This window comes from Conger conger, chromosome 3 (assembly GCF_963514075.1).
Source record: "Conger conger chromosome 3, fConCon1.1, whole genome shotgun sequence".
In the NCBI taxonomy this organism is placed as follows: Eukaryota; Metazoa; Chordata; class Actinopteri; order Anguilliformes; family Congridae; genus Conger; species Conger conger.
In genome coordinates, this window is record NC_083762.1 from 11,762,974 (window position 1) to 11,777,438 (window position 14,465).

The 14,465-nt window shown below is 46.0% G+C and overlaps 1 protein-coding gene across 1 annotated transcript in view; it reads left to right on the top strand.

Annotated features, from left to right (window-relative positions):
• Positions 1-14,465, top strand: part of aff2 (AF4/FMR2 family, member 2) — a 187,853-nt gene that overhangs the window by 86,781 nt on the left and 86,607 nt on the right. The gene's annotated exons all lie outside the window — the stretch shown is intronic.

Genomic DNA, 14,465 nt, shown 5'->3' on the forward strand with positions numbered 1-14,465 from the left:
CCCTCATAATTTACCGCTCGGGCATAATGGCCCAGCCTTGTGGAAAGGGGATGATAAATGGAGCTGGCAGGAGCTCATAGATTTATTAAATTTCTATCAAACCCTGTAACGAAAGGAAAAAAATCTGCTTTGGTTAGGAACGGGCTTAGATTTTTTAATCAAAATTCATGAGTCCCCGATTTGTGGTTGAGCGGGCCCGAGGAAGGCTTGAATCGAAGACTGATTAAAGAAAATAAAAAGGCTTATTTGAAGTAATTTTTCAATGACGCCTTTTAATTGGACGTTAAATCAAATTCTTATCTGCCTCCCCGCAGATAGCGAGCCGCACGGCGCGGTTAGCGTTCTCCCGCTGCTACTGATACCCGGAATAACAATCGGCTTCACACTTCACACTCAGCCGGGTACGCTCTCTCTCTCTCCCTCTCTCTCTCCCTCTTCCTCTCTCTCCCTTTCTCGCTCTATCTCTCCCTCTCTCTCCATCTCTCTGTCTCTCTCCCTCTACTCTTCCTCTCTCTTCCTCTCTCTATCTCTCCCTCTCCCTTTCACCCTCTCCCTCTCTCTCTCCGCACGCTGATTAAATATGCAAATGGACCTCAGATTCTGCCGTGGCAGGTTGCTAAAATCCGTGATTGGGGGCGGGGGGGGGGGGGGGGGGGGGGTGGCAATGGAAGGAGAGGGGGCTGGGTTGTGTGTGTATGGGGGAGGGGGGTAAATTTGGCTGGAGTGTATTGTCTGAAAATGAGGGAATGTTGTTTTTTTTGTTTTGTTTTTTTTTGGGGGGGGGGAAGCTAAGAACTGCTTCTCTCTCTTGGAGGAAGCGGATGGCAGGATGTTGGCATTTATCCTGGCGGGAGCTGTCTCCCGCGCGGGTACGAATTCGGTCGGAGCGAGATGCCACTCCGAGTTTTTCTCCGCGGCGCTCCGTAGCTGCCTGCCGGCTTGGAAACGGCTTCCCGGCTCTTATCTCCCGGAGTCGCTGTGCTTCCCCCTACAGGCCCCAGTCGCCGTAGCTAATTGCCGAGGAATTCCGAGCGCGGAAAGCGTTGGCCGCGAAATTCACGACGGCGCCCTCCGCTGAGGGGAGGAGCCGGCTCCCTCAGCTCCTGGAAACGAACCAGAGCTGCTGGCGGGTCGTTAAATTAATGCCCGGATATTAGAGAAATTACACGTGCTGATGTCATAATATTTAACCTGTTACAGCGTGCGCTAAGTGTCGATTCCTGCTGGAGACGGGCCTCTTATTTCACGGCGATGGGCGAGATTTAACGGCGTCGGGTTTTATGGCTCTAAAGCGACATTGCATCACAATGAGCGAATCAGGCGTTTGGGCGTCTCTGGACTTTTATGTGGCCTTCTCCATAAAAGTGCAGCACCTCCTCACTGAAACGCACCTCAGCACTGCAGGGACATGACGAGCACTGGAGGTATTTATCACCGGGCTCCAGCAACCAAGGACCGCTGGGTACTCAGGGTGTCCTCTACCTGTCAAGGATTTCTGTGTGTGTGTGTGTGTGTGTGTGAGAGAGAGATTGTGCATGTGTGTGTAAGCGCTTGTGTGTATATGTATCTGTGCGTATATGGGTCAGCCCCTGTGTGTGTCTATGCTCTGCTGATGTCTGGGTCAAAAAAGACACACCGTCACAGGCTCAGGGTCTCCAGTATCTCAGGGTCTCCAGTTCTGAGCGACAGGCTTGTGTTTCACTCCGAGTCGAGGTCCTGTCACCCCTATCCAGAGTCATGTGGTTCCGTACGCACCCGGTCCTGCGACCCGACCCCTCTCCGGTTGCAGCGAATCACAGGCTGGGCAGCGCGGATCTTCTTACATACGTGGGCCACCCAAACCCTGGCCCTCCGCCCCGTTCGCCCAGACCCGACTCCCGTGTGTTAATGATGCAGGAGGTGACCAGGCCTGCTCGCTCTGAAGCCTGGATCTAATTGACTTCAGAGACCGGTGCTTTTCCTTAATGCTGTCGATAAGGTTGCAGCCGGCAGATCAGCCAGGGCAGCCCCCTGTGGCTCAGTCATCTACTTATCCTTTATCTCGCTGTTTGACTGCTGGGTTTTAATAAGGCCTGATATTGGTGCTGAGAACAGGGCCTGAGTGGTTTGAGTTTGATTGCTGTTTCACCCACTGGGTCAATCCCGTACAAACAGAAGCCACGCTCCGGGCTGTGGACATCGTTAGCAGGTTTCCGCTGAGTTTATGCGTCTTCTAAGTTAATATAACTTTCATTTCTTATTTAGCAGATGATTTTATCCAACGCGATTAGATTAGTTGATTAGAGTAAGCAGGGGACAATCCCCACTGGGTTAAGGGCCCAGGGCCCAACAGTATGTACCTTAGCCAGTATACTAAGTTGTCTGTGTTATGCAATCAAATATTTGAGATTAGTTTCACATGATCCAAACAAAAAAAGTTATTAAACAAAGTGTACTTTTCAGAAAGGTCAGTGAGAGCATAATAAACATAATAAATAAATCTTTTACCCCATACAGTCATAAAACATTCAATCAGCAACTTGTGCAGGACTATTTTTCATAAAACAAAAAACTTGAAGGGGGGGGTCATTTTAGATGACACACAAGCATTGAATTCTGTTCTGGTATCTTGGGCCGGTCTGGGCTTATTGGGGCCTGACATTGTTCTGTGTCAGAGTTTTTAACACTGCATGGGCCATGCACAGTTCATGGAATAGGGAGGAGAGGTATTCTTAACTGTGAGAGAGCTTATCTTCGGCCTCCATCCCGCCAGCTTCTCGACACACTGTTGTCGGAGAGTTGGCGATAAAATATTTATTCCTTTTTCCTTTCTAATCCCCTGTGTTATTGCTTTTCAAAACTCAAAACTCCACCAGTCCTGTGTGTTCGGTATCCAGGATATGTTGAAAGAGGAAGAGAGAGAGAGAGAAAGAGAGTGTGCATGTGTGTGTGTGTGTGTGTGTGTGAGAGAGAGAGTGAGAGAAAGAGTGATAATGACAAGGTGGACACTCTGACAGCCCAGCGCTGGTTGTCCAGGGCTTTGGCATCAGACACTGACGCCTCAGTGTTAGTGGAATAAAGGGGGCTACACCACATGCTCAATGGCCCTCTCCATATGCTTGCTGGCCCTCTCCACCTAATGAATATGTATAGGCTCTGTCTCAGAGACCACCTGTAACATGCCTCACAAACCCCACTCTAATCATCTCCAGGGCATCTCCACCCTGCCGTGCAGCAGGTCACCTCCTTCAGGGGCCTGCCATTCATACGCAGGCTGTTCCTCTGGAGATTAACACCGCACATGTTCTGCAAACTTAAAAAGATGTATTAACATACAGTCATTTTGGTATGAATGCACACACATGAACACCTGTGACCCTCAGTCCTTCAACGGAAATGATATGCATTCATATTAAGGTGAAGTGAAAGGACTATGAAAAACTGTGAGATGTAGAAGATATTGTTTTGAGGTGTGTGACCTGACCACATGAGCCTCACCGCATAGGGCGGCCTGTGGCGTAGTGGTTAAGGTACATGACTGGGACCCGCAAGCTTGGTGGTTCTAATCCCGTGTGTAGCTACAATAAGATCCGCACGGCCTCTGGGCCCTTGAGCAAGGCCCTTCACCCTACATTGCTCCAGGGGAAGGATTGTCTCCTGCTTAGTCTAATCAACTGTAAGTCGCTTTGGATAAAAGTGTCGGCCAAATTACATGTAATGTAATGTAATGTAACATAAGCAAAGACACCCTGCCAATATTTAAAACATACTGTGACAGGCAATGGTCATACTGTGCCCACACAGGGGCTACCAGTAGCCTACTAGACCATGACCCATTTCAGACTTTTCTACTAATGGGAGATGAAATGTAACAAAAAAATGGTCTTCAAAACATTCTACTCTAAATGCCACAGTTAATGAATACATCAATGATGAGACATTTCCTGATCACTTCTCTCTAGACTGCACTGCCGCGTTGCTACGCAATTCATTCATAACCTGCCACTGTTCCCCTGTCTCTCTAAGCATGTGACAAATGCACATTTTCACATCTGTTAAGTGTAAAAATTGCGGTAGCTATTAGCACTGGGATGGTGAGACATCTGTTTTGATTGTTTTCATCATGCTTTTTTCGCCTTGCGTTTTCACAAATTTTTCCCTTGCTGTGCATTAGCACTTATTTGAATGAACAGTGTGGGCAGGCAGCTAGTTAAGACAGTCGACAATGACCGACATCCAGCAAACAGGAAGTGCTGCCCCCTTTTGCTGACACATTTTTCAGACACCACAGGAAGTACATTTATACATTAACACCTGTGGCTTTTCTTGCCTGGCAATAATGATTGGTGTGTCACCGTGATTTAATCACTGGTCTCCTATCTGCTGGAGATGGGAACAGAAACACATGTTGCATTTGTCACAACTAATTCAGCTCTAGCCTGTCCCTCTAGCCCAACTTCAGTAATGAAAAATTAGCTGAAATGATGTTACTTGTTTAATGAGCAGAGACGACACACTCATCTCATGTGTTTGTATTTCCGTGGGAACTCTGAGGCAGAACAGCTAGCGTATGTTTTGTAGCTGTATATTCCATATGCTGCAGTATACACTTTAACCTCATAGGCATTGTTTCATTTCAAATACTGTACATATACTTACACACTACACTGAAAGTACTTATACTGGCTAAGGTACATGAATGGGACCTGGAAGGTTGGTGGTTTGCTGTGTAGTCACAGTTATACCTGTGCAGCTGTTGGGCCCTTGAGTGAGGCCCTGAACCCCACATTGCTCCAGTAGGGATTGGCCCCTACTTAGTCTAATCTACTGTAAGTGTCTCTATTTATTTATTAACCTGTATTTACAGTGTACGTTGAGTGAGCATGCTCTTTTGCCTAAGTAGCCTAATCTGCATAGTCTTTTTTGTAAAGGCATCAGCTACATAACTGTAATGTGATGTTCTGCATGATGAGACAGGAGAATTCTGCAGACTATAATCCTCCCTCTCCGAATCACACTGCAGGACCCATGAGTGTTGTCTCTGTAATGACCGAGGACCTGTCAAACTCAAACTTGGGTATCCAGGGGGGTGGTGGGTGCTGTAACCGCTAATTCACATTTAGCAAAGCCTATCGGCAGCCCCGATAGCAGATGGCTACATCTGCACTTGCGTGTTATAGACACCGCTGGCTCTTGCGGTGGATCCTTGCTGAAAAAGAAGATGCACTTTTCAGAAGCACAACCGCAATATGTATAACCCATGGCCTTGTGTTTTGATACCTGCACCCACAACATTTACAACAATACTTCTGCCTACTGCATACTTCACTTTAGGTTTTAACACTGTGTTTTTTTTAGCTAGATACTTCGACCTCATGAGCGAGTGCTCCTTGTATCAGTGAAAACCATCTGACTAATTAATCACTGTGCCTTGTTGACTAAATAACCAAACGCTAAAACTCCTTTTGTCTTGCTTTTTTTTGTTCCGACACGGAAGGCAGGAAATGAAAAGTCTAAGAACCGCGGATAACAATTAGCCTGAACTTTTGTGTTCTTGCTCCTCTTCATCTTTTGAAAACTACTTAAGAAGCAGAAAGGAAACCCAGAGAGAAACACTAAGCCCAGCATCAAAAGGACAGCCTCTGTACAGAAGGCTTCCCTGTGGGGCAGCGCTCTCTCTCTGCGCTCCCACAACATCACAGCCTCCAAATCTCCCGTTTGATGTAAACACCGTATTCAGAGGTAACCCGTTCCTGTGCTCAAATTTTCACCGAGTTCCAGAAGTCATTTCCAGAGAAACTGAAGTGTCCCTTAGATGTACTGTACAGTGGATACCAATGCACACAAAGGTGACACATTTTCTGTTGTTTTGGCTTGATACTCTGGAATCTTGAAGTAGAAATAAGACTTTTGGTGCCCAAGCACTGGACAACCAGAAGTGCGTTCAAGACAGCAAGCATTAGCTAACGTTAGCTAATGTTTATCTACATCTTAAAACTTTATTCTGTTTGCCACAAATGTTAGTTTGAAAAAGTAGTGTGTGGCAAACAACAATGGCTGCTAATGGGGAGAGCACAGAGAGAACAAAAGTTTACAATTATTTGGCTGTTATAATACACTTTAATCATTGTAATATTTGTTCTTGCCTTGAAAAATAAATCACAGGTTAGAAACAAATCAGCTGTCTGTCATTGTTAGACCTAAGACGCATCTGTTTGTTTTAAACAGGTGTTGGTGGAATGGAATGTTCATTTAAAATCAGTTAGTTTGCCGCAAATGTTTGCCGTCTTGAACGTACATCAGTGCTGGTCTTGGGAATACTGGGATAAGTGTCCATCCTGAAATTATCTCACTTTCCTTTCTCTCTCTCTCTCTCCCTCTCTATCTCTCTCTCTCTCTCTCTCTCTCTTTATCCCTTTCCCTCTTTCCCTGCCTCTATCCCTCTCTCTCCCTCTCTCTTTTTCTCTCTCTTTCCCTCTTTCCCTGCCTCTATCCCTTTCTTTGATGAAACCCAGATGGGCCCTGAGTAAAGTTGCACACTGCGCATAAAAAGGTACATTTAATTAGACTTTTACCACAGACAAAATCGAATTACTCTTAGACTGACAGGAACAGTCGCATTAACATCGCTCCATGCGGAGTCCCAGCAAAAATCGAAATTAGTAACAGATAATTAGGATAAGTGAGGACTTTTCGTGTGCTCCCCCCCTGTGTAATTGGAATGCATGTGAAACATACAGCGCAGGCTAATCAGCCGATGCTGAGGGGGTCAGGGTGCGTGCGTGAGGCCTCTCTGGATGAAGGCACGGAGAGCTGCGTGACTGCTCTGGGGTTGTTCCACGAGAAAGAGCACACACACCACCCCCCCCCCCCCAAACCTTCCTCCCCTCCATCTCCATCGGACTAATGAGCACACGGTCTTTGCGTGCGTTCAGCGAAGTTGGACGCCACACATGTGGTAGAGCGAGAGAAAGTGAATAATAAAAATAAAAACACTAAAAAAAGGTGGTTTGGCCAGGCCTGAAGCTGAAACATTGCGTACTGACTTTTTGGAACATTGGGTTGTCACGGGGAGAACACCGTGTTGTTCCTCTCTACGGGGGAGTTAGTGATCTTGATGTAAATTTGACTCATAAGAGACCCGCTGCCTGCTTTTTTGTAACGTGTCCTCTCAAATTATTTTGTTGTTCCTGTCCGCTAATGCCAATGTATTGGATTTACACAACATAACATAACATAATGGCGAGAACAGGCCTTTCAGCCCTGCAATGCTCCCCTTTTACATTACATTAATGGCATTTGGCAGATGCTCTTATGCAGAGCGACATACAGTTGATTAGACTAAGCAGGAGACAATCCTCCCCTGGAGCAATGCAGGGTTAAGGGCCTTGCTCAAGGGCCCAATGGCCCAATGGCCCAATGGCCCAATGGCTGTGCGGATCTTATAGTGGCTACACCGGGATTAGAACCACCGACCTTGCATGTCCCAGTCATTCACCTTAACCACTACGCTACAGGCCGCCCTACCTTTTCCTACCACCAAATTTTACCGACTGGTTAGTTTGCCTAAAAGCAAAAATCGTATCTAGCACCGTATCGAGCTTCTGCCTCCTCTACTGGCAAGCTATTTCACACAGTCATAACCACTCTCTGTGTGGAACAAATACTTCCTAATGTCTGGGCAACACATTTCTGCCATTACAATGGACCCGCACTGTTAATTTCGCTCAATTCCTTTACTTATCGCATAATAAAGGTTAATTAATTAAGGTAATACAGGTACATTTTCAAGAGGACTTGGGGCGGGTGGCGTGTTCTCTGCCATCGACCTAGTCACCTGTTGTTGGGCAGAGGCAGGAGCCCCACCCAGTCCGAGGCTTCTTATGAGTTCCCGTTGATTCCGGCAGGTTCCGTTGGCCCTCTGGTTACGTTAGTTCCCAGGCCATTGAGCAGCGAGCATCTCTCCTCTCTCTATTTCACCGCCGCCATTAGCACCTTGGCAGATGTTATTGCAGATGAATTAGCTACGGTGACAAGAGTGCCAGGAGATCATTAACCTCAAAATGAGTGACCCACCCCCCCCACCCATTCCCCCCCGCACCCCCATTCCCCCCCCCCACCACACGGCCTGACCAAACGTGGTCGCTCCCAACACCTCCGATGTGTTGGAGAATAAAGGTCACCTTCTCTTGTTTATGGCCGCCGTTCCTCTCCTGCTGCGATAATAATTCCTGCGTTTCCGTCCTCCCCCCCCCCACTCCCCACCTGGCCCCCCTGATCTGATCGTTTGTTGTTAATGCAGATTACGCTCGATAAATTCGTCTGGAGGAGAGCGGCCGCCAGGCCGCTCTGCGGAGGGTCTGCTGGGCCCTGCTGGCCTCGCGGACAGCGAGCGGACGTCAATGTGGGAGCGGGATACCTGGAGAACGCGCGTCTCCCTTTTCTCTCCCGCGGCCAGGGCCCCCTCCGCTTTACGCCTGGGCGGTCATATTTCCACACTTCCTGCAGTCACGCTTCCCCTGGCATCGGGGAGACGCTGTGTGCTGCATGGTAATCAGGTCTCTTTGTTCCATCTGCTGTTTCCCACCGCCGGAGGATTGGCTGTATGGGGAGGCTAGCTGCTCCTGGACCACCAGGACTATCCACTCCCAACCCAGCTGCCCTGAGGTTCAACCCACACCCGCCACCCCTGACCCACACCCACCAATCACAACCCACCACCCCTAACCCACACCCACCAATCACAACCCACCACCCCCAACCCACACCCACCAATCACAACCCACCACCCCTAACCCACACCCACCAATCACAACCTACAGACAAACTCTTAAGCACCCACACCCACACTGCCCTCCAACCCAACCCAGCTGGCCTGAGGCTCTTACAGCCCTTTCAAAATGGTGTCATCACTGTCCAAATACTTACGCGCCTCACTGTACATCCACTTATCCGGGTCGCTGGTTGTGGGGCGGAATGGTAACCTTAGCGATTAGGTGGTGGGTTCCCAGGCAGGAGAAGACCCATTGTATCTCTTCACCTGAATCACTTCAGTAAACGCACCACTATGAGTGCAATGCTATGTAACGTACTCCAGCTGAATAATTCACCTGCTGGGAAAATGAGTAAATCAGAGTGAACAGGGGGTGGGCTGGGGAGGGGTAGATTGACAGGCTGATGTGTTGTTTGGCCTTATGGCGAGTGTCGGGCTAAGCGTAGATGACAGGACCTCCCGAGCGTTCCGTGGGGACGGTTCCATCCCGTTCGGCCGTCGGTCTGGGTTAGCGTCCGAGCCGTCGTATCCACCGCTCCCCGCACCCAACCCTCCCCGGGAGACCCACGGCTGAGGGAACTGCACTCTGCCCCGGGCGCTGCCCTGTGGCTGCCCACTGCTCCTGAGTAACTGCGATGGGTCAAACGCAGAGGACAAATCACCCCACGGGGTTCAATAAGATATATCTTATCTTATCTTTATGGCGGAAAGAGGCCGCTTTGTGGTGAGGCTCATCCCAGGACGCCCGTGCTGCAGGACCCGTGCCGGCGTCTTCACACCTGCTCAGCGCGCGCCCTGCTTCGTCTGTCGCAGACGTTTAATGGGGATTAATGAGCGTTTGATTCTTTCCTCTGCTCGGCGGCCATCTTGAATACATGCTGGGTCTACTGTGAGTCAATCTCAACAAGTATTTTAGTCTTATATTTAGACTTTAAACCTTATTTCTATAACTTCTTTGTTAAATGAGACAATGAGGTGAGACAGTTGTCAATTGTCAATTTTCCGATGGGGTAATTTCACTTGTCAAGTAATGATAACTTCAGATTCGTTACAAGACTAAAACACTTTTTTTGCAGTGCACAGGGGTCAATACTACACTCCTGTGACCATCTGGTAACCCTCCTGTGACCCTAAGACATACTTATTTCTTCCATCTTGGTGAAATACCGTCATAAGAAGCATCGCAAACGAGGTGTGCAAATCAGATTAGGCGTGTGAAAATACACCCGGATCCGACAATGAGTGATATCGAACCAGACACTTCGCTCAGCCAAGAGAAAAGAGAGAGATGGAGGGCGTAGATTGGAAAAAAAACAACAACGACATATAAATCAGACGGGAATTGAATTCATTGAAATATTGAAATACCTGATTACGTGAATCCCGCAGAAAATGTGTTTTGCTCACGCGGTGAGAAATTAAAGCGGGGCTTGTTGAATTGCTGGAACAAGCGCGTTAGAGCAGCACTGTGTCAGGAGATGATCAGCGCTTCTTTATTGTGGGGTGGCTGGGAGATGTCTGGCAGCGGGGTAACGCTCCTCGCACGTAAAGAGTAATGAATAGAGTCAAATCAACAGAGCAACAGGCAGCGCTCCAACTTCCTGTCTGAGTCACGTGACTACAGGCAGGAAGCTTTTCCGCTTATTTTTCATTTAATTATCGGACATCTGCCAACTTTTTTCCCTCTATTTTTAACAGTAATTGTATGACTTCATCATTTTAGTCAGATTTGATGTTTCATAAGATTTATTTTTGTATATTTTTGTGGAATAGAATCATGTCATGTAAGGTCGATTGATGAGCGCATCGTTGGCTATGGTTTATGTAAGTCTTTGCCCGTTCTGTTATTGTGCCTACATCAGTATTATGAATGTTATACACCGTTTTATTGAAGTCACATCACTACTGTATAGTGTGTGAAAAATGATAGACTTGTTGTGAGGTATGGATTGACTTATCTCGAATGAGGCCTGTTTTCTCCATGCCGGTACGCTATGACGTATGTGTTGCTACACCAGGGAAACACATTCCATGGTTCCATTTACATTTGGCAGGAAAAATACAAGGAGTACGCAAATGCACTTATCAAACAATAAACAAAACATACTATTCAATACTGTCCCGAGAGAGAGAGAAAGAGAGAGAGGGGGGAGAGGGAGGGTGGGGGTAAGAGGAAGAGCGTGTGGTTTCGTATTGAAGTCCTGTTTAATTAGATTTTGGGCTGCTTTAAAGTAGAGTCCCCTTTCGTAACCCGGTAAAGTGGACATGTTAACAAATCTCACATCCCTCTTGTGCCTGTACACTAGGCATAGCTGTAAACATAGCAGGACAGCCTTTATTGCTGTTGACTCTACAGTAATTGATAGAGAGGCATGTTATCAATCTAGGATGTTAGAATGGAGAGCCTATGCAGTGCATGAATATAGCTGGTCTAGGTTCTTTATCACATATTAAGGTGGGATCCAGGAATTCTTATCCACATCTTCCCACTCTGGGTTCATTTTTAAATTACTACTGTCGAACACTGTGTGACAATAAAATTACAATTGCTATTTTATAAAATGACTGACTAAGCCTTACTCATTGAATATTCTACCCCGTACGTGGTATGGTTCTATTTTAATATCAGAAAAACACCATGTACAGTTATACTTTTTTTTTTTTGCACAAAGCACGCTGATTATAATCTGCTGTAAAGTTTATGTTTGTGTTACGCTGTTTACTTTATGTAATATGCTTGTGACTGATTTAGTCAGATATAGTCATTTCACAGTGAATAGTTTTAATAGCTTTTCAGCTGCAACTCTCTTTGATTTCATTCAGCCACGTAAAAACAGTTCACCTAATTAGAAGTAGATAGTTTGCTTAATGCTTAAATGACGCTCATACGGTACTCCCATCCATCTTTGGCCTTTGGGGAAATGTAAATATTCCTGAATTGAATTTAATATACTTTTTAAATAAACGGATTGCTTTAATTATCAACGGTAGCAGATTCATAAGGCTTTCTCTAGAGATAATGCAATTTTAACACGGTGTTAGCAAAACAGACTAGTGCCAAGTTTTTATTTTGTATTTTTTCAGCAGTTTATCTACGACTTATTTTCAGGTAAATTTAAGAGTTGTGCTTCAGCTGACTAAACTGAAAGCATCACAGATGGTTCTTTAGCCTCATTCACTGCTACCAAAATAACATGTGCTCAGTTCCCAAAAGGAAACTATTTCCATGGGCATATGAATCACTTGAGTAATCCAAATTGTTGAGATTCATAAGAAGCGGACAGCGTTCCCTAAACACATATTTAAGGCGGCCTGTAGCATAGTGGTTAAGGTGCATGGCTGGGAACCGCAAGGTTGGTGGTTCGATCCCTGGTGTAGCCACAATAAGATCCGCATAGCCGTTGGGCCCTTGAGTAAGTCCCCTGCATTGCTCCAGGGGAGGATTGTCTCCTGCTTAGTCTAATCAACTGTACGTCGCTCTGGATAAGAGCGTCTGCCAAATGACCCTGCAGATTCTGCCATAAAGTGTGTGATGTGTCAAGGAAAATAGTTGTGTAACTTCAGCAAAAGCTTCAAATCTCAAATATACAGTATATTCATATGATGATCTGTTTTTACGAAGACTCATAACATGTAGTTATTCATAATTGCTGTCCTGTCTCAGTCACTTAAGATAACACAAAGTTTTATGGTAATTGTATTTTAAATGCATCTCTGTCTTCATCGGAAAGCAAGCACGAATCCTACAATAGCAATTCATAATTAATACGAGTGGATAAATGATGAGTGAAATATTTGCTCTTGTTTTATTATTGCTCTTGACTATGTTAACAACAAAATAACATAATTTGTCATTTGTATACTTGAAATAATTTTCAGTATTTTATTTTTCCTTTTTTTTAATGGATTATTCTGTGTGATTGTGCATCACTTTATCATCTCCATAGGAGAAGATTGGTGGCCTGCCCTGTGTCCTTTCCCACAATCCTCTGTTCTTGCTCATTTACTGCCGACAGTATCTGCAGTTTTAATATGGCTTTCTCGTGGGACGCGTGGACCTGTTAGTAGGTGTGAGACAGCAAGGTTTTAGCACGGACTGTTCCAGAGACAGCAGTCCCCTCAGAGGAAACCTGAACGTGAACTTTCCCCACGTCTGTCTGAAGATGTCAACAAAGGCTCAATTAGATCTGACAGCTCAAAGAGCCGCTCGCTGATAGGCTACATCAGGACGTTGTGTTCTGTTTGTGTGGAAACCGTCGGGTCCCTCCACTGTGATCCCTCTCTCTTTATCCTCTTTTTCTGCGTTACAGTAAACAGGGGTTATTTTATTGCATCACACAATTGTCAAACCTTCGTTAACACTTTGAAGAGAAGGCTTTATGGGGTAATTTTTCCAAAGTCAAGAGTTTTAGAATTCCATTGCTTACCAGGAGAGATTTATCTACTTATAGACTTGAATATTTTCGGAATATTTTGAGGTGAGGGTACCGTGGTTGTTCCCCACCCAAGGGTACTGTGGTTGTTCCCCACCCGGGAGTGAACCTGGATGCAGGCTGAGCAACTGAAGAGCATCAGCACAACTATGATTTGAGTGATTAGCAAGCCCTTATGCCAACACTAGCAAAGCAACGCCAAGACGTCAGCATGATACAAACTCTCACAGAGACACACACACACACACTGACACGTACAGTACACACACACACACACACACACACACACACGCACACATACAGGCACACACACACACACATGCAGACACACACTCACAGCAGTTCACCCACCACCAACACAGACACAGATGTGCTCACGATCACCAAACAACACAAATCAACGGAAACAATTTCAATCAAGACATTTTCGCACCAAATGAATCACAGAGTAAACAACTTTAATATCTAACTTAATTAGCCGTGTTTCTTCATTTCTGGCAAAAAAAAAAAAAAAACACTTTGCAGGTGCAGACAGCCGGATGCCGGGGAGGGGGCTGGTGCCTCATTGGTGGCTTGGTCTTCATGCGTGGTCCCTTTCTCTATCCGCAGCCTGCCTTCCTGTGTCTGCGTCTTGTCTGCGTCTGTTCAGGAAGTGTGCTGGCTGCTTTAAGTGTCGATCCACTCTAAGTGTTACTTCACATGGCCCCGCATCATATTTTTCCCCGTTTTACCCATTTATCTGCTGTCAGGCAGACTGACAGGTGGAAAGACGCTCCAGCTCGCTCCCATTTTGTCTTCGGCTCCGGCTGTTTGTTCCAGAAGCTTCCCTCCCAGCTTCCCGCGCACAATTTCAGCCGTGCGCCAAGCATCACGGAAAATCGACACTTTGATACTGTTTCTTTTTCTAAAAGACAGGACTAATACATCTTATCTGTTGTTGATGTGCCGACTCTCTCTGAACAGCTATTTCTCAGAGAAGCGTATTTCTGCCCCGGTAATTGCCTGTGTAATATTCTCTGGATCTCTGGATTCTCACGAAATTCAAAGGAATAGGTTTTCTCGCTTTTTTCTTTTTTTTTTTGGCTGAAAGGTTTCTGCAGTTCTGCAGAATAAGGTGACTGACAAGGTTATTTTTCCATCTTCTTTTCCAGTGCCGTGCTAAAAAAAGGAGTTTTGGAGATTTAGCAACGCTCGCTGAGATCACTGTCAGCCAATTAAAACCTTTTATTTTTTAATCCTGGGAAGGTGCCCAGTCAAAATTGAGTTCCAAAGCTTACAAA